The 27034-nt window shown below is 40.9% G+C and overlaps 1 long non-coding RNA gene across 1 annotated transcript in view; it reads left to right on the forward strand.

Moving 5' to 3' along the window:
- The window catches only part of LOC146671681 (uncharacterized), a 47084-nt gene extending 22190 nt beyond the window's left edge, over positions 1-24894 (forward strand). Inside the window, exons 3-6 of the long non-coding RNA XR_014911488.1 lie at positions 9770-9831; positions 22289-22343; positions 23099-23169; positions 24117-24894. This is a non-coding gene — a long non-coding RNA (uncharacterized LOC146671681). The remainder of the gene's footprint in view (positions 1-9769; positions 9832-22288; positions 22344-23098; positions 23170-24116) is intronic.
- The last annotated feature ends 2140 nt before the right edge of the window (positions 24895-27034 follow it).

The following is a 27034-nucleotide window of genomic DNA, read 5'->3' on the forward strand; positions in this document are numbered from 1 at the left end:
TGTTAGCTTGATGACAAACTCATACACACACACACAAGCCTGTGCACACAACAATGTACCTTATATCAGACTTCATATCCCACGCAGTGCAAGCAATTAGATGCATGACATCAGGACGAGTAAGCACTTGCCAAGTGAGGAGAGCCAAGTTCTTCAGTTTGGGGTCAGATAATCCTCAACCAAGCAGCTCTGTCTGATATGCAGGTGCTTAAATCAGGTGACTGAGAGGTCAAGTTCAGGTTGAGGTGTAATTTAGCTGAGAGAGTCAAGTGCTTCCTGTCTGATTGTCTTTGACCCGTTGACTTAACAAGTTGAGTTGTGTTTAATTTTTTAGGCGTTTATACCGAGTAAAGAGTGCCAAGTGTGTGCATATAAACATATAAGTAGTGTTTTGTTCAGTTGAGAATATTTGCATAGTTTTCATGTGCACCAAATGTGCTTTAATCGTGTATCTAATCTATAGTGTGTGCAGGTAAGAGTAAAAGCTATAGGGTTTTTGTTGTTGTTTATTTGGTTTCAAAATGAAGAGTGACCAATATAAATCCATATATTAAGTCTTCAAATATTCAAAGGCAAAACTATGTCTAAAAAACACAAACTTGTATTTATAGGATCATAGTCAGTATGAGAGAGAAGCTCATTGCAGCTTTTGTGCTCGTGGGGTTTGCACCATATCTACTTATCTATTACGTCACCCAAGATGAAGAGTTTTAATTGCGCATCTTCTGCACAGGTGCTTTTAGAAACAATGGTAGTCGGATAACTGAACAGACTGCGTGGACTGTGTAATGCACTCATTTTCTTTGGTATAAGCTTTCTGATCAACACAGTACATCCTCTTAAACACTGAGCTAAGATCTGCAGATGTTTAAATTAGCTTTTTTTTTAACGACAGACACATACCTGGAGCTCATTAAATGTAATATGCACTGTACTACACTCTCCTGTCATTTACAGTAATGTATAAAGATAATAGCGCTGCTTGACAAAGATGCTCATTGTTGCGGCTTTGCACCAAGGCCTTGCATCTTGGGGAAACAGAACTGGCTGCGGCAAGTCCCATCACACAATAAAGCTCTCAGGAGGACCTTTTCATCCCCACGGCGTTCCACAATGGTCTCACCACTTTGGCCGCATCCGTTTGCCCCATTCTGCGCATCTTTCTTCTGTGATGTCGCAATATGTGAAAACACACATATGCGCTCGCAAACACACAGGAAGAAGAGAAAGAGGATAAGCAGAGACAACAGGCGAGCTATTGTCTTGTCGTACATAGGATAGGCTCAGAACTGCTCATGTCTGCATGTCTGTGGTTTAAGACGGTTTAGTTCCTAGTGGTGTTTGCCAAGATGACTCTTCAATGTGTCAGCTACCATTTAGTTTATTGAAAGTGGGAGACGTAAAGATAATGACACGAGTGAGAAATGATTTTAGACACCTCTCGAGTCATCCTCAATGGCAGCTTTCCACATTCCATCCTCAAGATAAAAGTCGTAAAAATAATAGTCTGACAGATAAACTCCGGGGAATCACTGGTTTGTCTCAGAGGGCTTTTGTCCACCAAGATCAGACCCCCTTTGTCAGGTGCATGTGTATAAGTGCTTGTGAGATTATTTTTTCATTAAACTTTCTATTATGAATCAGAGTCTAATGGGTTCAAAGACATCAAGAGGATATTTCCTGCTGTCTTACGGCACAGAGCTACTTCAAAGTAATCCAACTGTTGACGGCAGCTGGTCTTCTCTGGCCCTCCGACTTTGTCCTACTGTATGAAGAAGCTATTGTCATTCACAACTGTACATATCCCCCACGTACCGCAGTAGAAAGTTTTATGCTGTAGACAGTATTAAGCTCCCTGGAAAGATATCAAAGCTTCCTTTTGCCATCATTGACTTCTCATTGTTTCTCTTCAATCCATCTCTTCTCCCGTCCCAAAGACGGCAGTGCCCAAAGGCAGTATCAGTGCTTATATTTGTGATTTTGTTGGCAGAGGAACAATGCTTCAGTTTAAGCAGTGCATTCCTGATTATTGACACACTGTGGTATGGCGAAGGATTAGCGAGTGCCTTGGCTTTCTGATTCTTCAGCTTTGGCCCACGAGCTACACCTGGGTGTATCTATGACAACAGGCTTCACAATGGACAGATATTTCACCACCAACCGGTTCGACAGAGAGTCTGTAGCAAAACTTGTAGAAGGAGTGTCGCTTGAGAGGAGAAGAGGGAAATGTTTGCTTTATATTACTGACTGTGGCTCAAAGTGAGCCTGTTTAAAGATTTCTAGGAAATAGGAATTGAGCTGTCACCACTTTAAAATGATAATCATATAATGTGTTTTCTTTTTTTCTTTCCTTTTTTTTTTCTTTTTACAATGTTCTATCTTGTGTATACAGTAGAAATAGTTTAGTAGGGTGTAGCTGGTGGTTTATAGTTTTTGCAAGAGGAACTGGTCCTATTCTGACAGCCCTGATTACCTGTGTCCGGCTATCCCACATGTGGTCTGTGGTGAGATGGCCTGATATCTGGAACTAAGGCATTATTGTTAGCTAACACTGAGTTTGCTGAGGGCCTCCTTCTGACTTTCTCTCAGTCTTATTGCTAGGAGGCTCCATAAGCATCCTGGAAAACACTTCCACTGACACCATGGGCTTAGGTGGGAATTGGCTACTTGGTTTTGCAAAGAAACATTAAGACAATGAGAACCTGTGTTGTTTTGCATTATCAAGGGCAGAAACTGTAAATGTAGGGGTGTCGTGAGAATTTTTGCATTTAGAGTAAACACAACAAAAATGACTCCGTTACCCTGGAGACATTGTGTTTTGGGGTTGTATGTCCATTTGTCCAGTTTTCCATCGTGCTGATGTTAATATGTCAGAAAATCCTGAAATGAATGTGATTCAAGCAGGCACAAAACCAAGACATCTTCGGCCATAAATAAATTGTCAACATTTGAATTTCTGCAATATTTCTCACAACTGTTTAATAGATTGAAATTTTAGCAGCATCAGTGCAGTGTGGCATCAAGCCTGTCAGCTTATGGCTCTACTGAGATGTTATTGAAACCCAGGTTGCTTTGATAGCGGGCTTCTGTAAGTTTTGGATTGAGTGTTTCTCATCTTGCTCTCGACAATACTACATACATTCTCTATGGGGTTCAGGTCAAGCATGTTGTGTAGTCAGCCAAAGACAGTAATAATATAGTCAGCAAATCATTTGGTTGTAGTTTTGGTTCTGTGGGCAGATGTTAGAGTGCTGCTTTTAAAGGAAACTGGCATCTCCATAAAGCTTGCTAGCAGATGGAAGCAGGAAGTGCTTTAAAATCCTCTGGCATACATCTACGTTGATTTTGGACTTGAAAAAACAGGGTAAACCAGCAACCAACAGATGACCTTTGTATCTGTTTCTTTCCACACTGTGTTCAGAAGCTAGGATCTTAATTTCCAAATAAAATGCAAAATATAATTTCATATGAAAAGAGGACTTTAGACCAGCAACATAAAATATCTGTGCATGGTGGCTCTTGATGCATTTCCTCAAACTTGAAATGGAATATTCTAAGAATTTGAGATGCACAATTTCAGATTTCTGTGAGCTATAATCATCCAAAAATAATACACAAAACACTTGAAATATAGAATATATTCAAATTCACCTTTGATAATAAAATTCTGAAATAAATTAACTTCTTGTTTAGTTTTGTTTTTTCAAATGAACTAGAGACTAGATTCATTTTACGAACAATTCAGAGTATAAATGTAAACACGGCTTTCCCCCCATCAGTATGGACTACAGATATTTAATCTGACAGCTGTGGTTGCATTCCTGGAAAGAAAAAAATATCTCCATATCATTTTAATAAACAAGTGTGGGAAACATAATGCTCTCAAGCTTTTGAGAAACAGCCACAGTGGTGCCATGCCACCAGATCTATTCCTAAAACTAAAGGTAATAAGATAATTACTTATGGTAGAACTGATAGGACTGAACTTCTGTATCCTCCTCAGTGAAGCACAAACCTTGAGAATAAGCTGATAGATATCATGTAGGAAACAGTATCTTCATGTGGATACACTGTCTATACATCCAAGAAGTGACTGTTATCTACAGCGGAAACTTTATCTCAAACTTTTTAAACTGTGTTTCTAATGTGCACTGATAAGAGAGGTATTTGGGCCATTCCTCAGTCTAGGTAATATTGCTCAGCAGGACCGACACCTGATAATCATGCCAAGTGGGGGAAAACCCAACAACCTGAAGCACATTTGAGTAAAGTTTTTAATTCAGAATATGTTAATCCATGTCAAAAGTCTCCCCTAATAAAATTCATACATGTTTTTCTCCTACAGAAAATATAATGAAAGAGATTATCATGCTGCAACAACAGTGTGATTTTGGCAGTAGATTTAAATAATAATATTAAAAAAGACAGAGACCATAAAAAGGCCATCTGAGAGTAATGTAGGTAACTTCCAAAATTAGCACATAAATTGTGAAAGAAAAAAAGTAACCAGAAAAGCTTCTTCCTGATCTGAGATGTCAAAGGGATAAGTTGTAATATGACTGGAAATGAGGCTGAGAGGAGTGTAGTGGAACCGGACTTGATCAGGAGCTCTTTTACTCACAAGTGGTTTTGTTTGGCACTACCCCGTTGTTGACACTGCCAGGTTCTCATACTTATTTGATTGCTGTTGACAGACAGGACTGTGGTGACACTGTTTTACCATCGACTTAACCGGAATAATAGCCGAAATAATTTTAGATGTTCAAGAAAATTTCATCTTTGTCGCATTACAGAAACACATGTTCAGTAGATTATTGTTATTTTTTCTTGTGACACTAAAATACAGTACCTTGATATTTTCTCTAGACTCCACGTGATGGACAGTGTGGGAATGTTTTCCCAGACGTTCTTTTGTGTAATTGATGTGTTAGTCCTGCCACGTGAATGAGGAAATTGAGTATGGTTGTTTTTTGTTTTTTAATTGTTGCTTTTTGTTTCTTCTTTTTCCTTATGGCTCATCCTTGTATGGGCACTGAGGCACTGCCCCTTTGGGAAACAAAATTCTCCTGCCTATAATGAAGTGTCACAGGCTTTAACCATGGTCTTGTGGTGAAAGGCAGCGTGGGAAGTTTGTTGAACTTCCTGACCCCACACACCACCACAGCACATTGACCCTCATCACGTGACAAAGGAATGTTCCTCATCTTTTGTTTTAACATCCATGGCACTCATAGGGTTGAGAGCAATTTTGCATACTATAGAATGATCACTAGCTTGGCATTTTGCCTCCCCATTCTCCTTCAGCGTTATTATCAAACAGGATTTGTGGGCCGCTCTCTCCTGCATCTTTTAAATCACTTCAAGCGCTACTGAAGCCTTTTTCACCCAAAACGGGCACCAATCTAATGGCATCATTTGGGCCTGCACACATCAAGAGAATCAACCCCCTTTTTTTTTCCATGCTTAAGGTTTTGTGAACCAGGGGAAAACAAAAGGCTGGCCCAGTGAAGCGCATCTCGCCTGGCCGGCTGAATAGAGGGGCCCCTTTCATGGCTGTTTATGAGCACCCCTCTTCAAAAACACACATACAAATCACATCCAGTTCTCCCAGTGGCTCCTCTAATATGAGGGTGACAGCAGGAAAGAAAGGGGAAGGGACTGGAATCTAGTTCTGCCTCTTTCCACTTATTCTGTTCCAGTTGGTTAATTCCATCAACCAAAAAAATGTAAAGTTTTTGACATGTCACACATTTGTTAGGCATTGTTTCTCAATAAAAAAGAAAAAAAAAACAAGCAAACAAATAAACGAAGAAAATGCTAAAAATTATTTAACAGCTTTTTAGACAAATCAGCTGATTTCATGTGACATAAAGATACCAGAAGAATTCCAACATCCTCTAAAATGTTTGGCAACCAATGAAGAGATGAGTAATATGCACTCTGTTACAGTAACAGTGTTCAGCACAGTCATCTGTAGTTTTGTTAAGAATCAAAATTGCATAATGAAGCTGAGTAATCATCCCCATTTGAAATCGCATAATAAAAATACTAATAGCAGTAATAGCACTTTGGGTACGTCTGCTGAAAACACTGATAACAGACAGAAGAGATAAAAATTCAACATTACAAAATAGCCACTGACGTATCAAATTTCAGTGACATTCAATTTATCCTCTTTGTGGAAGTACAGCAAGTTTCAAACATTATAAATAATGTCCAGAGCAGATACTGTGTTCCTATTACACTTTGCGGATGTGTGCATTGACATGTACGTGGAGGAGGAGTGACCTGTAGTGTCAAACACTTTTAATAAATTGAAGTCCTTCTGCAAGCTACCTTTTCCGCTCTATGTCAAATGTTGTTCAACAGGTAGGGTTTGATGGACAGGAGGAATGCGGGCTGAGGGATTTGTTTTGTAATGGCAGTCCATTCTCTGGGTGTTCTTGAGCAAATAGTGTGGCGCTATGTCCTGTTTTTACGGGTTTCACACGTCACTGTTCAAACTCTCAAACAAATTGATCCCCAAGAGTACATGGAAGAATGGAAGAGAGCAAACAGCGCTCTAATACTTCACCGCTCCGACCTTCTGCTAACTTGACATACACACAGACAAACATGCAGTCACACACACATACAGCGTTTTACCTTTTGCTAAAGGATGTGAGTGTGACCCACCTGATTTTTCAGGACAGTCCCACTCATTCTTAACTTTAGCTGAATCCTTACATTCTCTCTAAACATTAAAACATATTATTTATTCTGTTTTTAGATTCCCCATTGTCTTCATGCAGGGAATTGTTTCTATTCATGCACAACAGGTCGTGCGATCTCTGTTGGTGGCTGCTGTGTGTCATGATTAAGCAGCAAACGAACGCCCCGGTTTGGCTCCGTGTGCCAGCCTAATTGAGTGCTACTTTAATGCGTTTGGGTCAAACGCACGGAAAATGGTGGGAATTCTGTGGGAAAGTTTGAGCACTCATAAAATGATGGATTTTTAAGCACTCCCTTTATTCCAACAAAATGTAATGAAACAGCCCAATGTGTTTTTTTATTAATGGCATGGAAAAAAAATATATAGGAAACATGTAGGGCTCCCTGCTTGGTGCTCCGTGCTGTGTGTCTCAGTCTGATTTAGTTTATACAAGCATTTGTTAAGCAGTCAGGCGTGTATGTGTCCGGACTTGTGTGTCACTGTTACACTAATGCCAAGCTCCCTGCCATGTTTTTCTTTTCTACAAACATAAAAGAATCAAACACCTACAGCTTCCATAGTTGCCTCTGCGATCCACTCTTTACTGTTCTTTTCTTTTGTGCTCGTTTTAAGTCTCTCTTTGATATAGCAGGCATTCCTTGGCAGTTGTGTAACATGATTTGGGGCAAAAGGAGAGAAAATGAGATAGAAAGAAGGCGAGAGAGAGGGAGAAAGAGAGAGAGGAGGGAAAATGGTTTGTCTTGCTGCGTTTCATGTCCTGCTGTGCGCTCATATTTCTCAGCCCACTTCACAGTTGTGGGGTAGCTGGCTTATCGTGGGGCTCCTCAGCTCTTTCCATCATGCGTGGCCTAACTTAATCTCTCTTGTGTACTGTAAACTGCACCTAATAACCCTGCACACGATTAAAGCAAACATCTTAATAATGGCCTGTCTCATTATCAGCTCGCATTGGGAAAACGAAAGGTTCACTCTTGCCTCTATAATGTGGCTCACAAATAATCCAGAGAACAAGGCAACCTGCTTAGTTAGTGTCTCAAAGAAAACCAAAAAAATAACCGCAAGCCTGACGTTTTAAACGGAATTATCTGCATTTTAAGTAAAGCAAATGTTGCTGATTAATGCTGTGCTTGAGCAACGTTTTCTGCACGTCATGCAGAGACCAGGAGTGAGATGCAGGATTGAATGAATTGTGTCACTCTAGAGGGTGCTGTTTGCTGAGGAAATGTGCTTTCCTCCCTTTTTTCCTTTCCTGCAGCTCACACTAAATTCTGTTCCTCCTGCTTTTTAAACGTGAAGTCTTAAACTTATCCGACCAGCGTAAAGAAGATCGTAATAGATACAACAACTCACATTTAGTGGATATTTTACGTATTGTATGTTTCAGATCGGACTCGACTCTAAAGGCAAAGGAAGGAAAGGATTTCGGGGGAAATAATAAGTCTTCGAGAGACTGTGTGGTATTGTGCTGCAAGGCATGTTTGACGCGATGTTAGGCCACGGTAATCCTTCTTTGTGTGTGTTCTCCTCACCTGTATGTCCCACACACAAATGCCCACAAGATGTTTACACAGGTTTCAAGCAGCCAACGAACGTGGAGAATGAGCTGCCAATCAGGCCTCCGCTGGCAGAGCGGAGACGGGGAAGAATGCGTCCGCGATGATGGTTACACCTGTGCTGTCAGTGATTTCCTGCGGTGGTATTGCAGGGTGTAATCCCTAACATCGCTTGTGTTTATGCTTGTGTTTTAGTTACAGCCTTGATACACACATGCTTTTGAGCTTAGATGGGACTTCTGCTTCATTTACTCCTCATCTTATCCCCGAGGGCATCCTCTGCAGCTCTGACACACACACAGGCTCATCTCCAGAATGTATACAGCAAACTCATGTATCCTCAGTCTCCTATTCACGTTAGATACACAAAACCAATATGCACAGAAACTGAAGACAGATGATTCTCTTTTTTTTTTTATATATCTTTTTCTGTAAAGTTATGTAAAAGGCACATTTGTACTTTTACTTTGTTCTAAATATAGAAAGCAGGAAGCTATATTTTTTTTGTTGTTTTTTGGCTTGCCTTATTTAACCGGATAATTTACAGGAAACGCTAAAGTGTGCCTGTTTCCTTATGTACTGAGTATTTGAGGAGGTCTTTTTTTGTTGTTTTATATGGTTTGTGTTTCGTCACGAGTGACGCCGGCTGCACCACTGAGGTCATGAATGGGCAGGACAAACTCTCAGTGCCAGCGACTGAACTCACTTTTTATTTTAGCAAATATGCTAAATTTAGAGCTCAGCCGCAGCCAAAAGTTTGTCCCAAACTCCCTGAATGACACACCTTTCGAGAAGTGACTCTTAACATCTGCTATGTTTATCATAATTACACTTTTTCCTCTTGTTTTCCTTCTATTCTCTATTTTTTTTCCTTCTCACAGACACAGTAAGTGTTGCTCTGTTTTTCATTTATAAGATTTGTTGGCTGCGTTATTACTGAGAGGATTCTAAAGGAAGGGCATGCTTCAGCTGTGTTTTTGAAAACACTGTGCTCTGACGTTAGTAGAAGTGAAGGACCAGTAAAAGGTCTGCTCTGTTAACACACCCTCTAAACACCACTGCCCAGTGAAAGGCCTGTTGTAATAGTGGCATTTCAATCCTTCAAAGTCAAAGACAGCCAATTGGATAATGAATTTTGGTTTGCCATTCTGGGGAACAGACCAAGTTGTGACAGTGCATAAAGTTACATATGAGAACTTCTGCTGAGTGAGACAGAACCCAACACTACGTAAAGTCTAGCCCAAAATAGGTGCAGCATTGAAGTCCTGTGGTTTGTCTGTATGATGTGACATTGATGAAATCCACCCATCGCTCATCTGTTATTTTTTACTCTGATCCATTATGGATGTGAGTCTGCGCCACTGCAGAGTGGGTAATGTTCGAAACCTGTTGAGTATTAGCTACTCTGTCACTGTTAAGGAGAGCGAAGTGTAAGCAATGTAATTGTACCGCATATTATCAAGGTGTGAACTGACATATTTCCTCTTCTGATTTGTCTTTACAGTGAAGGAATCCAAATTCTCGAGATGAGAGTTCGACCTTTAATTGCATGCTAGCGATCTTCTGGTGAGTTTGTGTTTCCAAAGTCACTGCAGACTTTTTTGATGAGCTTGGGATGTTTTAGTTTTAGAGTCTTCTCCTCTAAACCATTGCAAATCAACCTTCCGTGAACTCAAAGTGTGCATGAGTGTTTTATTTGCCGCATTTGTGGCAAAATCTTCTGTAGCAAAGAGGATACATGCCAAAGACTTATGGTGTTACTGTGGTTTAGGCTTATAAAACTGACGTAACTCCTGCTTTTACTGTTGGCACAACAGTATAAGTAGCCAAGTGCTGTTAACCATTTAGCTTAGAATGACGAATAGAAACCAAATTTCCAGGGTGATGTTTGTTGTGGTGTCCTTAAAAGATTGTTCTCATCCTCAAAATGGCATCTTAACACAAGTCGTTTAATTACGCTACTTTAAAAGGGCACAACCATCAGTACCGTTTGTGACTGTACTGTAGCCCCCAGTACTCGGTGTGCCTCGCCACTATCCCACTTCCAATTAGGCCTCTTCACCCCCCCACCCCACACTGGTAGCCCCTATCCCTTACTCCCTCTTTCAGCTGGTCCACCCTCTGTCTGCCTGTCAGTGTGTCACCCCAGGGTAATGCTCCTCTCTCAGCCCCTTGGGGCCCTTTTGCCTCCAGGGCACTCCATGTTTGCCCAATCATTTGCGAGCCGGATACGGGGATGAATTGTTAACTACAGCAGGTCAGCCAGTGCCCTGCAGCCCCCCAGCCCTCTCTGCTCTCCCTCGACCTGCTGTTGACTCATCTCCATGGCAATGGGGCAGGAATTTCTTTTTTTTTTCTCATGTGTCTGCTGCCAGGCAGTTACCCGCCACCCTTTGCCACTACCGCTTCCTCTTCTCTTCAATCCCTTGGTCTCAGAGAAACCAATCAAAAGGCAGCTGGAGAGAGTCACGTGGTCAGGAAGTGTCAAGGGTGCCCACTGTGTAGCGTGGTGCTGTCTCTGGAGCTTGGCTCAACTAGGTTAGAAAGGCCTTAGAGACAAATAAGTGCCATTTGTTTAGTAGGATTTCCTGACACACAAAGCATGCAGATATTTTTTTTAGATTCTTGCACAATAAAATGTACACTGTGCATGTCCTCTTACCAAAGGCATTGTGATGGCCCAAGTTAACACCATTTACCTCTGTTGATACAAATCTTGCATTCTTTCATGATACGGTGAGTTTGTCATTAAAAATGTTACATGTGACTATCACTGAGATGGTCCTTTAAAAGAAAATTCTGATGCTTTTTTCATTTAGTCATTGTGCAATCTAATTCCCATCATTGTCTCAGTATTGACGAGCTTAAGTGTGTGTTTGCCCCCACACATGTTATTAGCTTAGGGCAGGTGAATATTTGCCTAGCAGTCTCCCCGTATGAGATCAGTGTTTGCCTAGGGAATGTACCATGTCCGATTTGTCATGACACATATTGTTTAGCTCATCAAACTGGTCCCTTATGGCTGAGTTGCGTTGTGCCCTTTCAAGTGAGAAATGTCCTTTTTTGTGTTTTTTCCTCTTTGGTTCAGGACATGTTATTGGATTGTGTGACTTGGTGGAAAAGTATTAACGATGGCATATGAGTGAGAGGAGTCCACATCGCCGTTAAGAAAATGAATGCCAGTGTGAACATCACCCATTATCCTCCAGGCACATCCCGTAGATGCAGATGAACTCTGAGAGAAGCTGGCTCTCTCGCTTTGTGGTTGTGAGGAAGACTCAGCAAACTCATTTCTCCCACTGCACTTGAGTGGTTAACCAGCCATTACCCATGGCATGTGCAGCTTTTCATTTAGTCCCAGAAAGTCTTAATCTACAATATTTACTACATCTTAAACAGCATATGTGTTTGCATTTAAAGTGTCATTGAGTAATGGTTCGGTGTTTTGTGGATGTCTGTTGAACAATGTCCATATTAGTCACTATTAGCCTGCAAGTATATTCGAATAGCTGTGCGCCTTTTGTGAGTCTGTGTGGCTGTTGTCCTGTGCCACTATCTGGGTGGTCCTTATGGCTGATTTGATGGTAATCCGCATGTCCCATAAATCAGTGTCCAGGGTTTGGCCGGGAGCTGATGCTGTGTTCCTCACTGGAGCAAGCAGCTTTAGGCACTAAACCGAGACCCCAGCTCCTGCCCTGCCCTGACCTGGCCACACGTCAGCTCTCCACACCACCTCTAAAATAACTCATCATGCATGGCTGCCTTTGGAAAATGGCCTCACTTCTGAGCACATATTAGCCACCAACATTATAAACTGTGTATCTGTATATTGTGATTTCAGTATTTCAAGTTCTCAAAACTTTTTGATCATGTATATTTTACTTTCTGTGAATTATTATAGAAAGTTTTTTATTTTCTTTACTAACATTACACTTGTTTGTTCTGACTCGTGGCTGACACAAAGTGACTCTGATAGGCTTCTAGAGCCATGCCCTCAGCTGAGATGCCTTATGAAAGAGCTAAGATTAAAGTCAAATCTCAGTCTTTGTAGGGCCTACACTTCTCTCAGAGAATGAGGAGGGAGGGTAAAGGCCCGTCCGGCTGTCTGGCTTGCATACAGCTCTCTACTGAGCTTTTATCTAGGGAGATTGCTTGCAGCTCTGTCCAGACCCGACTCCTAGGGAGTGCACAGTCCTGAGACCTGTGGCATTAATAAAGATAATGCTGTTTGGAATAATAACAGTCAATTCTACTCAAGACAAACAACAGACACAAGTGGGCATAATACAAAAGAAACCTAGATGAAAGGCTGGTAGGTAGGTCCATGCACCTCTCTGGCTCTCTTGTGGGAACTGATGGAGCCTATATCAGTATGCTCAAATACAAACAGCACTGAGTGGGACCCTATATCAATTTTGACGCTTGGTGCCATGAGGCAGAAACACAATTTGTTCTTTTGTCTGCCAAGATCACAGAGGGAGAATGGTGACTTGTCTTTCCTTTCATTTGTTTCCCTCTCGCTCAACTCCTTTTCATTCTCTCTATTCTTGCTTTCAGTGAGTACAATTTAGTTTGATGAGCAGGTGGTCTTTTTTTGAATCTTACAGTGCTTTGGGCTCCCACCTTTGGCGTGTGGGGCTTTCAGTTGGAGTTAGTCATGTAGGCCAGAATTAGAAGGGTGGAGGAGAAGGAGGAGAAATAGGTCCAGTGTCTTGGTATTGGCAACCTTAGCACCCTGCAGTCAGAACCATGCAGTGTGCAGATTGAAAGAGTTATTTTGTTACTTAAGCTTTCAGCCGCACCCCAGATGGCTTTTGTGCTGGCCAGGGACATACTTGGGGACAAGGTTAAAGTGACAGAGTCCTTTAGGCCCGTTGAGTCCCTGGGCACAGCAGGTAAAGCACTGTGGACGAGACAATGAAAGCACCGCCTGCTCTGCACTTTTCCGTCTTGAATCTTAACACTGAACCAAAAGAAAATAGGTGGTTTCGAGCAAAGGGAAACTTTTACTTCTCACCACACCCACAAAAAACACACATGTACACTGCATGAAGGTGAGATTCAGTACTTTCACTGCTTTACCTTTGAGGTCATGTTTCATCACACAGATACTATTTACTCAGCTCTGTTACTACTTAAAGGAATTCATGGTCAGTCACAGTATCTATCAGACATGATTTTGCCATAACCTCCATGGTGACACCTCGACATGCGAATGGTTTTGTGTCAATCATCCTGAACAAAATACAGTGCTCAGCTGTCTACTACTTCTAACTATATTTATTTTTGTTATATTTTAACAAAGAAAAACAAACATGCTCATATTTAAGGAACTTGGAAACTAGTTCAGTCGCTCTTCTGAACCACCGCTTGTGATGTTGAACTCCATGTGGTCGCAGTTACCTATTTAACTGGGACACACGACTTGGGAAAAAAGTCTATTTAATCGCATTGTCTGTGTATCTACTGAATTTTTGCATTGCTGATTGCATGCTAACTAATTCAGCCATAATGCTATGACAAACTTGTCATTTAAGTGTCTAAATATGCGACCGTCACTAGAGATGGTCAAGGCTAAATCATATCCCCACAGAATATGGCTATCATGAAGGTAGTGTCAGAGTGAGTAATGAAGTGGTGATAATATGGTGAGAATGTCGTGCTTTGGTCCTTGAAGTCAGATCTGTAAATCAAACTGAGAGGAGTGATTTGGTCATACTGATCTGTTAGCCATTCTCGGTTTGTCCCCCAAGTGTTTATCATAGAGCTTTCACAAGTGGCCACTTCTGCTTGCACTGATAAACAGCACGGATTGGATCCAGACCCTGCTGGGTTATAGCTGGAGCCCTTGGGCTTGTAACCACACAGACTGAGAATGTTAGTCATTTGTTTATTATTGGCAATATTTGCCTGCTCCTAATCTTTGGCTGGATTAGCCAGATTAGGTGATTCTTATCCTACCTTTTTCCACTTTGGCATTTAGGGACATTTACATTTTGCATGTTTTGCTAATGGCTGCACTGACAACATGCGCATGCATAGACATGCTTTTAGGCTTGTGCACTAATGCGCGAATGTGTGTTTAAGTAAATGCTATTGCACATGTATCGCTGAAGGATGTTTGTAATCAAGAGTTTGACTGATACCCCTCTAACTTCTTCTTTATTGGAGGAATCAGGGTCTGTAGGAAAACTATTGCTGTGGCTGATATTTTATCCCATGCCAGGTCATCTTTGTGGTCAATGCTTGGAGCTGAAGGAGTGTTTGGATCTAGCAATATAGGGCTCCAGAAAATATTTTTTGTCATTTATTTTTTTCAAACAGAAACACTCGCAAGAGCCCTGTAGGAAACAATTAATCAAAGAAGCTGAATGTCAGTGCGGCGTCACTGGAATCGGAAATTAGTGATGTCATGAAGATGGAGAAAGTGGTCAGAATGGCGATTTTATGCCAGTTCTGTGTGCCGTGAAACTACTGGCCGAGAGTCACCTGGATCAGAAAGGGAATAGGGTTTACTGAAATGAGCTAGCTTGTTTAGTATGACCTTTACAGAGCTGATCCCAAACACTACATAAATCTGTTTCCAGTTTCAAAACACAACCACGCACATGCTCATTAACATGCCGTACTGCTTCACCCAAACAGTGTTTTTGTGGGTGAGAAAGTCCTGCAAATCTGCACAAACGCCCAGCACATAATTCACGCTCCTCAAATTCCCCCACAAACATGCACAGAAGCATGCACCACTGCTGCAAGATGGGCAGACATATAGGAAGTTTGTATCTATGCGTACGAGTGTGAATTTTGAGGTCAAAAGTGTAAGAATGATGGTTTGGAGTAGTCAAGTTGGGTGAGAATCTGATCTCACAGGGCGGAGGAGTACAGTAAGTCACTAGATTTATGTTAAAACTGCTGCTTTCTGGATGTTTAAGGCATGTCAGACTTCATTAGTTTCTAAGTACATTATTAGTCTCTTTTTTTATTACTTTTGTCTCTTTAGGTAATTTTCAGGGAAATAATCTCGCATTTAAGGATGTTATGATAGTTCTATATAGCCAGGGCTAAATGCTCTTCTTATAATATAAGAAGATAATTATATAAGGTTATATAAATGTATAAGGTTCTCAAAAAAAATGTTAGTGTGTGATTTGTCATTACTGAGCTCTTGACGTTTCTGTTTAAAGTCTTGTTTAAAGCGAGTTGTATTTTAGAGCCATCAAGTCTATAGTGAGTCACCGCCGCTGAAATTTGGTAAAGTCTCAAAGATTAAAAATCCCTCGGACATTTTGATAGAGATGCTAATATTGGGTGTGATTGACAAAATGAATGTTCAACCCTCCTTCAGCATCCCTTCTGACCCACCACAGAAAAGTCTCTTTACTTGCTGCACATGTAAGCTCTTCAGCTGAAGCAGTCACAGCTGAGCTTCATGGGGTGTTAGTTAATTGGCAGTTTTTGGTATGTGCAGATATGCTTCACTATGCATATCTTCCTTAATGTGCCCACCACTATTTGCTTTTTTTTAAAGTGTCCTTTAATTGGCTGCACAGTCACAGTCTCCTGCTTTAACTCTCCCCTGTGGAACCTAAATGTGGCCTGTTTGACCTCGAGGCCTCGGGGTGAGAACCTTGTATTTGCAAGCTTTAACCATCTGCTACTTACAGTTTTTTCCCTCTGTTTCTCCTCTTTCCCTCTGTTTCTGCTTCCAGTGTGAGTTGGTGATCTCTTTTTCATCGATGCAGCATTGGGTCACTGAAAATAAAATCCGCTCTGTTTCAACGCCTTCCCATAACCCTGAACTATTCTGTTTTTTTTGTGTGTGTGTGTTACTCCATCGGCCATAGTTAGGCCATGCTGTCAACATGGTAACATGTCTGCCTCCTTAGACGCCAGAAAAGGCCCCAATGTTGGACTCTAGAGGATCAGTGCTAGATCTGACCATGCATTCTCCCTACACACCAGTCACTTTTAACTGGCTGTATCAGCAATACTCAAAGACCTGAGAGTACTCTGATCCCACCATGGGGTGTATAGCTGTGGCTCCGGCTGTGCTACACTTTAATCCCCTTTCCTTTCAACCACAATGGGAAACATGTGCTTACTCTGTGTAGGGTACAGGCCCACCATGGGAGAAGCTGTTTACCTTTGCTCCAAAACTAACATTTCATGGATCTTGTGACAATTCTTGGTCACTGCACCTTCTGGTTTAAAAGGGTCGTAGAAGGTGACACTTTCATCTGAGACTAGATGAATCTTTACCGCTGCTGCTTCTGAATAAAACTGTTTCCTCACTTCACACCTTGTAAAACTTGACACACATTTTTGTCCAAGTATGCATGGATAAAGGGAAGAGTTCAAGGCCAGGTTTGGAAAACAAAATGACATAAGGTACATTTGAATGAGCAAGGGGTGCAGCACGTTTGCTTGATTCACACTTTCCCAGTCGTAGGCCTCGATTTCGATCTTTGTCTAACATTCTTCAAGTGCAGTGTATGATGGTTAATTAATGGCACAGCAAGTGGGAGTTCCCACTCAAACCTCCAAAAAGGGGGGTTTTGCACACCCTTAGAACTGAATATGTCTTATTTTAGAACCACCTGAACTTCATTATCCTCCTAAGTTTCCATGTGGGTCAGTAACACCAATATAACACAGATTTTTGTACTTTCTTGCTACTTGGTGAGATAAAAACTATATCCAAACACCAACCTAATCCACCATGTGGACATTTTCATTAACCTAGAGCTAAGGTCATGACCCATGTCACCAAAGTTCGGTCCCAGTTCTGGTGATGAATGGTTTATGTGCTGCCAGAAAACTTCAACAGAAAGATTCAGAGGTGTAAAACAGAAACAAGTAACCATATGTCACGCTGGAGGGCAGGAAATAAACTCCAGATGAAGACACTACATTGTGGTTTATTTTGCTTATGTGTGTGGGTGTGCACATACTGTAATGTAAGTGAACTGTAGGACTGTCTTTTGAGTTGCACAGCACACAGCATCTCCATTTCCACCAATCTATTCTAATTGTAGGATCATAACAGGTTTTTTATTGATCTATTGGTCTATGACTTTATCAAATATCCTAAATATCTAAAATAATGACAGCTATCATCACAAGTTATAATGTGGAACACTGCTCGTTTTCTTATTCTAAATATTACAGATAAAACCATAAGACATGAGAAATTCAACTGGCAACTCAGTGGCTAAGACTGTTTTGATCAATGTCTTGCACCATATTGCAGCTGTTTAGACACTGGACCTCTTACATAGCAGATACTAGATACCCTTCACCTTCATTTGTTCTGTTATAACAAAAATAAGGCATATGGTTGTAGAGAATAATTTCTTGTGTTGTTACCTTGCTTTAGATACAGGGATAAATCAGCTTTTTTGATAAATTACTATTACTATTACTTGATTGACATGATTTGGATTGTTGAAGCTAATAAGGTTTGTGTCATATATTAAATATTTGTATCGTTTATTTTAATTTTTGGGCAACGCAACCAGAGCTTCCAGTTCAATAGCTTTTTGTGGGCATTATGCTATCTCAATTTACATTGACTCTAATCTGAGGCTTTGGTGACCAATTCTAAACTTCTGACTGGTGGCACTGTGTGATTTAGACACTGGCCTCCACAGGTGTGGCAAGTGATCTGAGGGATGAGTGAATTCTTCCTGAGTAATGGTAGCCATGATTTGCTCCCCATGTTGCCCTGCTCAAATCTTCCCCTTCCTGTTGTCTTATCTGAGCATCCAGTGCAACCTAAACCAGGGTGCGGTGCCTCTGTTCCTCCATTCCCTGTGCAGCCGGTCCCCATTGCTGGTTTTCTCAAATGTCACTGTGAAGAGAGAATGACCCAGTTGAGTTGGACTGACTGACAGAGTCCTGACACCCCATTGTAGGCACCCTGTCTCAACCTGCCACCCACAGCTTCCCACCTTCTGACCTTTGTGGCACCAAGGGCAAAACAGGCAAAGGCATTCAGCTATGCAGTAGATCCACGAAGAACTTTCTTTGTTTTTATAATGGAAATTGAAAAGCATTGATTCTTCTTCCAGACTCAAAAGTAATTTAGATTTCCTTAAAACATTTTTAAAGACGTAAATGGTAAGTGGTAGTAGACGGAGAGTAGACTAAAAAAGTAGAGACTTAACATAGATTGTGTAGAGACAATTTATACTTCTCCAACTGTCTGGATTTGATTAAGCCAAACAGTCCACCAGCATCAAGCCAAGCATCCTCTTTAACACTGTAACTTAAAAAAAAACTGCAAATAGTTACGAATCTGACCACTGAAGCTAAAACGCACAAAGATGTTAGATGTGTTCAGCAGCGTATCATAGAACCAAGCAGTCATTAAGGATATGCACACTGTGTATAATAACTTTGCCACACCGTGCTTATTTATGTGCTAACCCAAACTTCATTACTCCATAGAATAATAAGGCTTGTTTAAAGTAAAATCATTGACCAAAGCCAAATTGACACTTACTTAAGCTTGATAAACTGTTATTTTCCTGGCTTAATTCTCTGGTGCATGGTAACTTGAATAGGATTTGAATCATTTGTGAATCATCTATCATTTGCATTCCTGCCAAATACGCTATAAACATGTTTCCGCATGTGTTCATTCCATAGCTGATCTGCCAAACAGCAGTTGAAGGCTGCTGAAAGAAGGCTTATCTCACAGCCTTCTATGAAAATATATATATTTCTTTTTAATGGAATGTGGAATCAAAGGAATCTGCGATAAATTAACTGGATATTGCATTTTTTTAAATGATTATTTTGGCCAATGTCCGATGCTGTCAATTTTTTTTGTACATTCACAAAGACAGGAAGTTTTGTGGGGAAAAATCTGATTAACTGAGTGCGTGTGTGTGTGGGTGTTTTTGTGTGTTTGTGTCTGAGTATAGCCACCAAACTTTGAATGTGTGTGTAGACTTGCAGACCTTAGCTCAGCTCGGAGATGTAATCTGATTTGCAGAAAGGAACGGGTCGTTTCACATGACTGGTTTAAAGGACCGCTGGCGCAAGGTTGTGCCAGTGTCCCTGACTGATTTGTGTGTGTGTGTGTGTGTGTGTGTGTGTGTGTGTGTGTGTGTGTGTGTGTGTGTGTGTGTGTGTGTGTGTGTGTGTGTATGGATATATGTACTTCAATACTTGTGTGTATACACCTACAAGTATTAATTTGTTTTCACAAAGTGCAACGCAGACATGTGATCATTTGCTACTATAGGCTTGCCTCCACTAGAAAAAGAGAGGTGTTGAAGTTTGCAATGTGGTCAAACACACCAGAGTTTTGCTTTTATTCCGTTGTTCTTCGGTTTAAACACGGTTTATTTGCAGAAATAAAGCCACCACTAATTAACAGTCAATTACACATCTGGAAAAAAGCAAAGCTCTGCTACAGACTCGGATGAAGGTTTTGTTTGCAGCTTTCTGTTTACACATCTCTTATAATCAGAGCTTTATTTTGAACTAATGGACCATCAGAAATTATATCAAATAATTGAAATCACCCTGTAGCCTGAGCCCTTTTTACAAGACTGCTAGGATTCAAATCCCCTTAAAGCTTCCCCTATGAATCTGCTGGGTTGTTTTTTTTTTTTTACATAAATAGAAAAAAAATGTTTATTGATGTTTTTGTGGTCGAGATTCTCAGATGGGTTTTTTTTTTTGAGCTGGAAGAGGTCCATCATGTGATTTTCATTGGAGAGTGGCCGGAGGAGACGACCACAATAAAAACAAGTGAGCGTGCATGAGCGTGTGTTTGTGTGTCATCTGGCCTTGTTAATAACTGCAGGTTGTTTTCCATCTCGAGGTCGTCAACTGCGGTCATGGCATACACAAATGGAAGAGAGGAGGCCCTAGGAGGTGATATCAATGAGTGCTCCTGGGAGTGTCGTGTAAATGCATGCACAGGTCTTGTGAGTTTCTTAGTAATTGTGCTTCTGAGAGTTTGTGAGAGTTGCAAGTGTGTGTGAAAGTGCTGTTGCTTGAAAGTGTTTTCCTGTGTGTGGAGAACTCATAAGCAGGATGATGTAGCAAGCAGGAAGCTCTGATCCCAATAGGCGTGTCAGCAGGAGTAGTTTTTCATAAGGTAGTAATCTGACCAGACAAAGGGGTGTCCAATATTAAAGAGAGCCCCTACCCCTGAGCTAATCAAGACCTGACCAACCCTTCTGCTGGCTCACCAACTCTCTAAACATTACCTCATCTGGAGGCTTAGCCTAGCCACATGCAGCTCCAGTCTGCTGGTGTACATGATAACTCACTTAGCACAGTATGATAGCTAGAAATATAAGAAAGGATATAAAAGAAATGGGACCAGCACACAACTACCTATGGTGCCTAGTGCCAGGGAAAGGTATTTTAAAAGGCAGAGGAAAGAAAGAATCATTTTACCATGTCCTCCAGAAACTCTGGGAAGCAATTTGCCGGTATTCAGTTTCTCTCCCCACCGTCCTGTTATTGCTGTTTTCCCCTCAACTCTTGGAGCCTTCAACCTGAAAAGGAGTTTTTTTAGTTTAGGCTTTGTGTCACTTGGAAACAGTGCCTTTGTTGCCAAGGCAACAGTTCTGGGACAATGAAACTCAGAAGCAGAGAGCGCCTTTGTCTTGGAATGGATGAAGAGTGACCGACGCTGTCTTTGGTCCAGCCTCTTAACGTGTTTGCATGTGCTGTAGAAACCTGCAAGAGTCTTGATTCAGTATCTACCTGAACCTCTTGACCTCATAAAATAAAACCAGCACACCAAATAAATTTTAAATGTTACAATGGAAAAGCTACTTTGGTTACTTAAATTTTCCTGGGATGCCAGGTTTTGCAGAGCTCCCCTGAAACCCTAGATTTACACTAAGCAAAGATGAAACGTAGATCTCAGTTTCTAATCCGGATTTGACTTTTTTTAGTTTCTGCGAAAGTACTGCTTTCACTTATTTTTATATACAGTCATGCATATATGAGTCATTTTCTGTTTTTGTTCTTTTTCATATGGTTAACTTCTACATGTACAACATGCTCACAAATTTCAGTTATTAGAGCTAACAAACGATAGTGCCCATAGACTCCATATAAAAGAGGCTTTGGCTTACCATGTTAAATTTCTTGAGCTTAAAGTTGCTATGTTTAGGCCAGAGAGTAATTCTGAGCTATTAGTTATCAGCTAATGCTAGCAAGCTAGGATAGCAAGCTACATCTGTCAGCTGTATGGGTCCATTTCACAGACAGAGATATCAGAGGTGTACTGGGGTTTCACTCACAGGCAGTGGAGCAAAGAGCAAAACTCTGTGCACAGATTGTGCAAACTCATAGCAGGATATTATTTCTCCCATTCAGTGAATTAGCAGAGGTAAAGACTAGAAAACCGGTACTGCCTTTAGCTGCCTATGCCAGCTGCTTAACCCTGAACATGCCATTAAAAAAAAAAAATACTTCTACATACTGCAGCTTTTTTGGCTCTAATTTGAAATATAATTTTGCATGAGTAAGTGGGACTTTCCCTAAATGAGTCAAGTCACTTATGATCTGTATGTCTGTGAGAGACCTGTTGTTTTTACAGACACTGGAGAGGAAGCAAGTTGTCTTATGTACTATTCATTTATTTTAAAAAGATAAAGTGCACATGACCTGTAATTCTTATTGTACTGTTGTTTCCTTCTCTCTGTTTTTTCTTGTTATAATATTTAGAGGCCATGCAAAATGGGAAACCATATAATTAATTATAGGAATATTAACATAATCCAAATCAGTTCAAGCAAGTGTACTAAATGATTTCATTTTAACACCCAACAAGACTCAGAGATTATACAACACTGCGGGTTAATCTTGTGGCATCTGTAAATCAAGGGAACATTTGGCATTACTCATTTACAGTTATCAAAGTTTCTTAATACAAGTTTGGGCAGTGTTGGTCGAGATAAAATATGACTCCAGTTTTTTTTTCTTTTGTCTTATATGTGCACCTCTCTCTGAATCACTTTATTTCGCCATTCTTTATCTTTTTCAGATGATCACCAAGAAGGGGCTGAGTAATGGAAACATGACCTCAAGAGATTCAACAGGTAAGATTCTGTCTTTTGTTTGATCTTAAAGCCTAGGAGTACGTGATTACACACAGTGTCGTCTTATGAGGAGCAGCGACCGTTGCTATAAACAACCACAGTATGGTATGTTGACTAAATAAACAGAGGAAGAAGTGGTAGTTCACATATATGAGAGATGTGATCAGGGTGGTGCCACTGGATTCATGCCCGTGTTCTTGCTGTTTTTTTTATTGTGTAACCCAAGTCATGACAGCACAGTAAAGAATGCAGGGACACAGAGATATCACTTCAAACACAACTTCTCTCAGGAGCCTCAGATCCTTTCAGTGGAACTGAATGAAGATATGCTTTGATGGCCCACCACAGAGTCGGTGGCTTTCAAAGAAACCTGTTGATGGGATTGCACAGTGCACCCAGCCAACTGAATGAGTGGTACTGTATTTGTGCCTCTCAGGATACTCCTGGGTGTTCTCATTGGAGGTCAGATCTGCTTGACCTCAACATGAGTAGTCATTTTCTGTAGATTTTTTGGCTTGCCTTATCTTTTTTTTTTCTTCCCTTCCATCTTGTTCTCTCACCAAATGGAGAACTGTGTATGGATGGCAGGGTGCCAGCAGACAGGTACAGTAGATGTGCTGATGAGGGATGGTGATAGGGGCAGGCCTCAGTTGCAGCCTCGGGCAGAGAGAGACATACACAGGCAGGCGTAGACTCAGAGGCAGGTTGAAACCTGGTGCTGTATGCTGATGTTTCTCTGCTTGGCTGTGCTCCAGGGTGAGGCATGTGAGAGAAACGTGGGAAGGGAAAATCCAGAATGGAGGCCAGAAGAGATGCACAAAGTCAGGTAAAGGAAATCTGTCCTCCTTTCCCTGATTTTCAAAACTAAAGCCACAATGAAAAAAAGAAGGGTAGCTAAGAATGTGTAGTGGTAACAAAAAGTGAGAGCGGGAATAGGCGCATGAAGAAAGAGTACAAGAATGAGGCTATACTGTACACTGATGGAACGTGACTACTCACAGGTAAACCAACTCAGAGGTGCAGACAAGCAGAAAGAAGATAGGAAACATTGATAGATGACTGCTTATCCTCTGACATGTTCCTTCCCCGGGCAAAGAACAAGCGGGGCAGGCCCGTCCTGCCACTTTTCTGCCATAAAACATGCAGGGTTGAGTGGGTGGTAGACAACGTCATGTCATTTTGTGGAGGGTAAAGCAAAGCCTGGGTTGTCAGGAGAGCACCTCTGTGTATTATGTCATCTTAAAAGCAGATGTTGAAGCCAGATTAGATGAGAATTCAGAAAATAACTCAGCTGTTCAGCTGCTTATTAAGCAATTTGCTTATATTTCTATCTTTAGTCTTAAAGATGGACTTATCTTTCTTTTCTTTTATGAAAAATAGTTAGCTTCATTTGCATGATTACCTGGCCTGGTACGCTGTATCCAACAAAGGCATCTGGAGTTAGCCAACACACCATAATGTGATAATGAGGCTGTGGATAATTCTTCTTCTCAGGCCCATTTCTTTTGTCAGCAGTTTTTTGAAAAGAGCCAGTTCTGTTCTGCTAAAGTAATCAGCTGCGCAGTAGTTGATCAGTTTTGATGTTTTATTAATTTAATAATTATTTGACGTAACTTTAAAAAACGTTGACTCAACATTTTAAGCAAAACATTGTTATAAAGGATCCAATACTTATCTTTTTTTTTCTTAAGCGCAGGTATGAGAAATGTCTCAATATTCAAGTAAGTGGTTTTGGGCTCCAGTCAGTCATTAGTTTCTGTATTATGTTTCCAGGATCATACTAAATCCTGGTTTGGACTGTTGGACCAGCATCCTCTGAAGCAGATGTTTGCTCCTGGCAAGGCTGCCGACAACATGAGCTCCAACACTGGCAATCTAGCTCCCAGGATTCAGTGAGCAGCGTGAGCTTGGAGAAGCTATGACATAAACGCAGCAGGACGGTGAATCGCGTTTTGCTGCTCAGACATCATGGAACAGATCAGTAAGCCCCATCTGGAGAAATGCTCTATAGAAGAGTCATATATTTACCATAGTTACTTTGATGGATACAGCATGTTGTTTGACTTTATTTTTCTAATTGATTTTATGATGATAATTTCCCGGCATCTATGTATCTTCTCTTGTTTTGCAGATTTTATTTACAGTGTCGCTCATTCAGTAACTTCAGCATTTAATGTGTAATTTTTGTCATTTTTGGTAATGTGACTGTTTTCAAAGTGGCTCTTCTAAAACTGCATAAGAACGTTTATCCAGGGAGGAGCACAAAAGATGTCTCCTACTGTGTATAAAGACTTAATGCACATGTGATTGAGATTAATCAGACGAATCACTCAATCAGTGGATATGTGATTTTCATCTTCGACAAAGAAGCCATTGTCATTAATGTAAAACCATGAATTCTCCTTCTTACGCTGCATTTTATTGTGACACATTGGCAGCTTCTGCTAATTTCAGTTAATAATCCTGTCAAGCAGTTTATTCTCATTATGATTTATGACTCCATAGCTTTTGTTGTTTTTGTTAAGCCCTGTTAGCAGAAATTAAAAGGTGTATCCAAGCTGCTGTTTGTTTGTGTTGTCATTCCAGATACATGAGATAAATGGTTGGATGTTTCAGTGGTGTTCATTGTTACGGTTATTCATGCTGGCTTCCTTACTAGTTAGGCCAGTATGTGCTAGTCTAGCATTTGAGGAATAAATGGGGTGTTATCTTTTTTTTTTTTTCTTCAAAGGAAGACAAGGTAAAGGTGAACTTTACAGTAAAAATGTAATATGTTACATTTAAACTGAAACAGTGATTTTTAATAGTTTTACTGGCAATCGCAACATACTGAATGTATATTTTTGGTTGATGTTACAATGTAATGTGTAAATGCATCACTTACTATAATCACAAAAAATTGTAGAAGTAACAGTAAAAAGATGACATCATTTTGCTGAGTTTACACTCTACAAACGTGTCACGTATGATGTTGATGGAGAAGTGCTTAATGTCACATAATAGGTCAACGTGTGTCAAAATGCAGGGAGTTTCCAACCATACTGTGGAAGAAATCCCCACAGATCCCTCGTCTTGTCCCAAAAATATTCAACATACGTCGCTAATGCATGCATTGTTTTCATTTAGTCTGAGTGACTTCAGCATTTCAGCAGTGACTTCCCATTCAGCTGTCTTTCGCTGTCATTTCAGTTACGATTCAATAAAGTCTGCGTCAGGGTGGGTGGGAGCTAAGGGCCATGTGGGGAGAGGGAATGGCACATAGGTGAAGGAGTGTATAGTTGCTAAGGGTGTAATTATTCCTCAAGGGGTTACTTATTGTTGTCCTTGCCTCAGTGATAAAACAAAGCTGACTGGGCAAGTTCCATTACAGTTTGTTCAGGCTTTTATTCTAGTGCTTGACAACTTGTCTCGGGCATCATAGGAATCATATTAAGACTCAAATTTGAGGTGGACGAGGTCATAGCCGTCTGAAAAAAAAAACCGACAAGCGGGATAAAGGCCCCGGTGGTGATGTTTTGGAAGTTGAGCTTTGTGACATCTTTATGGCCCTGCTTATGTTCAACAACATTAGCATGTCCACAATGCACTTCTCTGCTTGTCTGCCTCCCCCCTTTTTTCTCTCCTCCCTTTTCTCACACACATACACATTTACACAACTCAGGGGGGAAAAAATGACCTCTCGGCAGCTCTCAATTCACTGCACTTCTATAGCCTTGAATGGACCGGCTCAACAAAAGGTGACATAATTTTCTCAGGGTTTGATTGGCCCCCTCCATGCCACAAGATGACATCATGCGAGCCTCCCCCTCAAACACTCTACCACCACCTCCAGCACTATCACACAACCCCCCCTCTGTTCTTGGATGCTGTGTTACCAAGACAACAGAGCTAGGCCCAGGCCATGGGGCAGGACTTGGCAACGTGTTGCAGCTTGGCTGTCCATAATAAGCTCAGGCAGCGTTGCTGTTGTGTTTGTGGTAAACAGTCTTGGGAAATGATACGGGGGAGACGGGAAGAAGGGATGGGATAATGATAGTTTGCCTTTTCATTCAACCTCTCCTCTACATGGAGTATTTATGTAGCTATCAGCATCAGGAAGTATTTCAACAAGAAGTGTCAAGTCACAAACCTTTGATGTGAAGATTCTTGTCAACTAGTGAACTCTTACAACTTGAAGCCTCCACATGGTTCTGGTATAAGGTTTACTCTGTCTCCATTTATATTCAAGTTCAAGGAGAGAGTATGTGCCCACAAGGCATGGCTAATTGGCTAATTTGCTTTTATTAATTACAGATTTTTATCCTGTTAAAATACGTGATGATTAAAATACATGATTTTTCAAAGCTGTACTTTGTACTTGTTGCCTTTAAAAAATAATAATGTCAGCATATGTATTCCGAATTTGACATAATATGACACTTTTTCTAAAACTGTGGGCAGTGGTGGTATTTGTCATTCCACTGGTCTATGACATCAAATAATACATCCTAGGCTCTCACACAGAATCAGAGCCAGAAAATCTGCTGGCTGCCTATGGCTCAGCTCTGTAAAACCTGTGTCCTTAACTAATGAATGCCACTTTTCATACTGGTATGCATCCAGAAATATTACAGGCCCTGTATACCAGACTATCACACACATACAAATGACCATTTCCCCTTGGAATTGTCATTAATGAGGATAATTTGAAG

This window comes from Rhamphochromis longiceps, linkage group LG4, assembly GCF_057381845.1.
Source record: "Rhamphochromis longiceps isolate RC_006_pf linkage group LG4, R_longiceps_female_GT1.1, whole genome shotgun sequence".
In the NCBI taxonomy this organism is placed as follows: Eukaryota; Metazoa; Chordata; class Actinopteri; order Cichliformes; family Cichlidae; genus Rhamphochromis; species Rhamphochromis longiceps.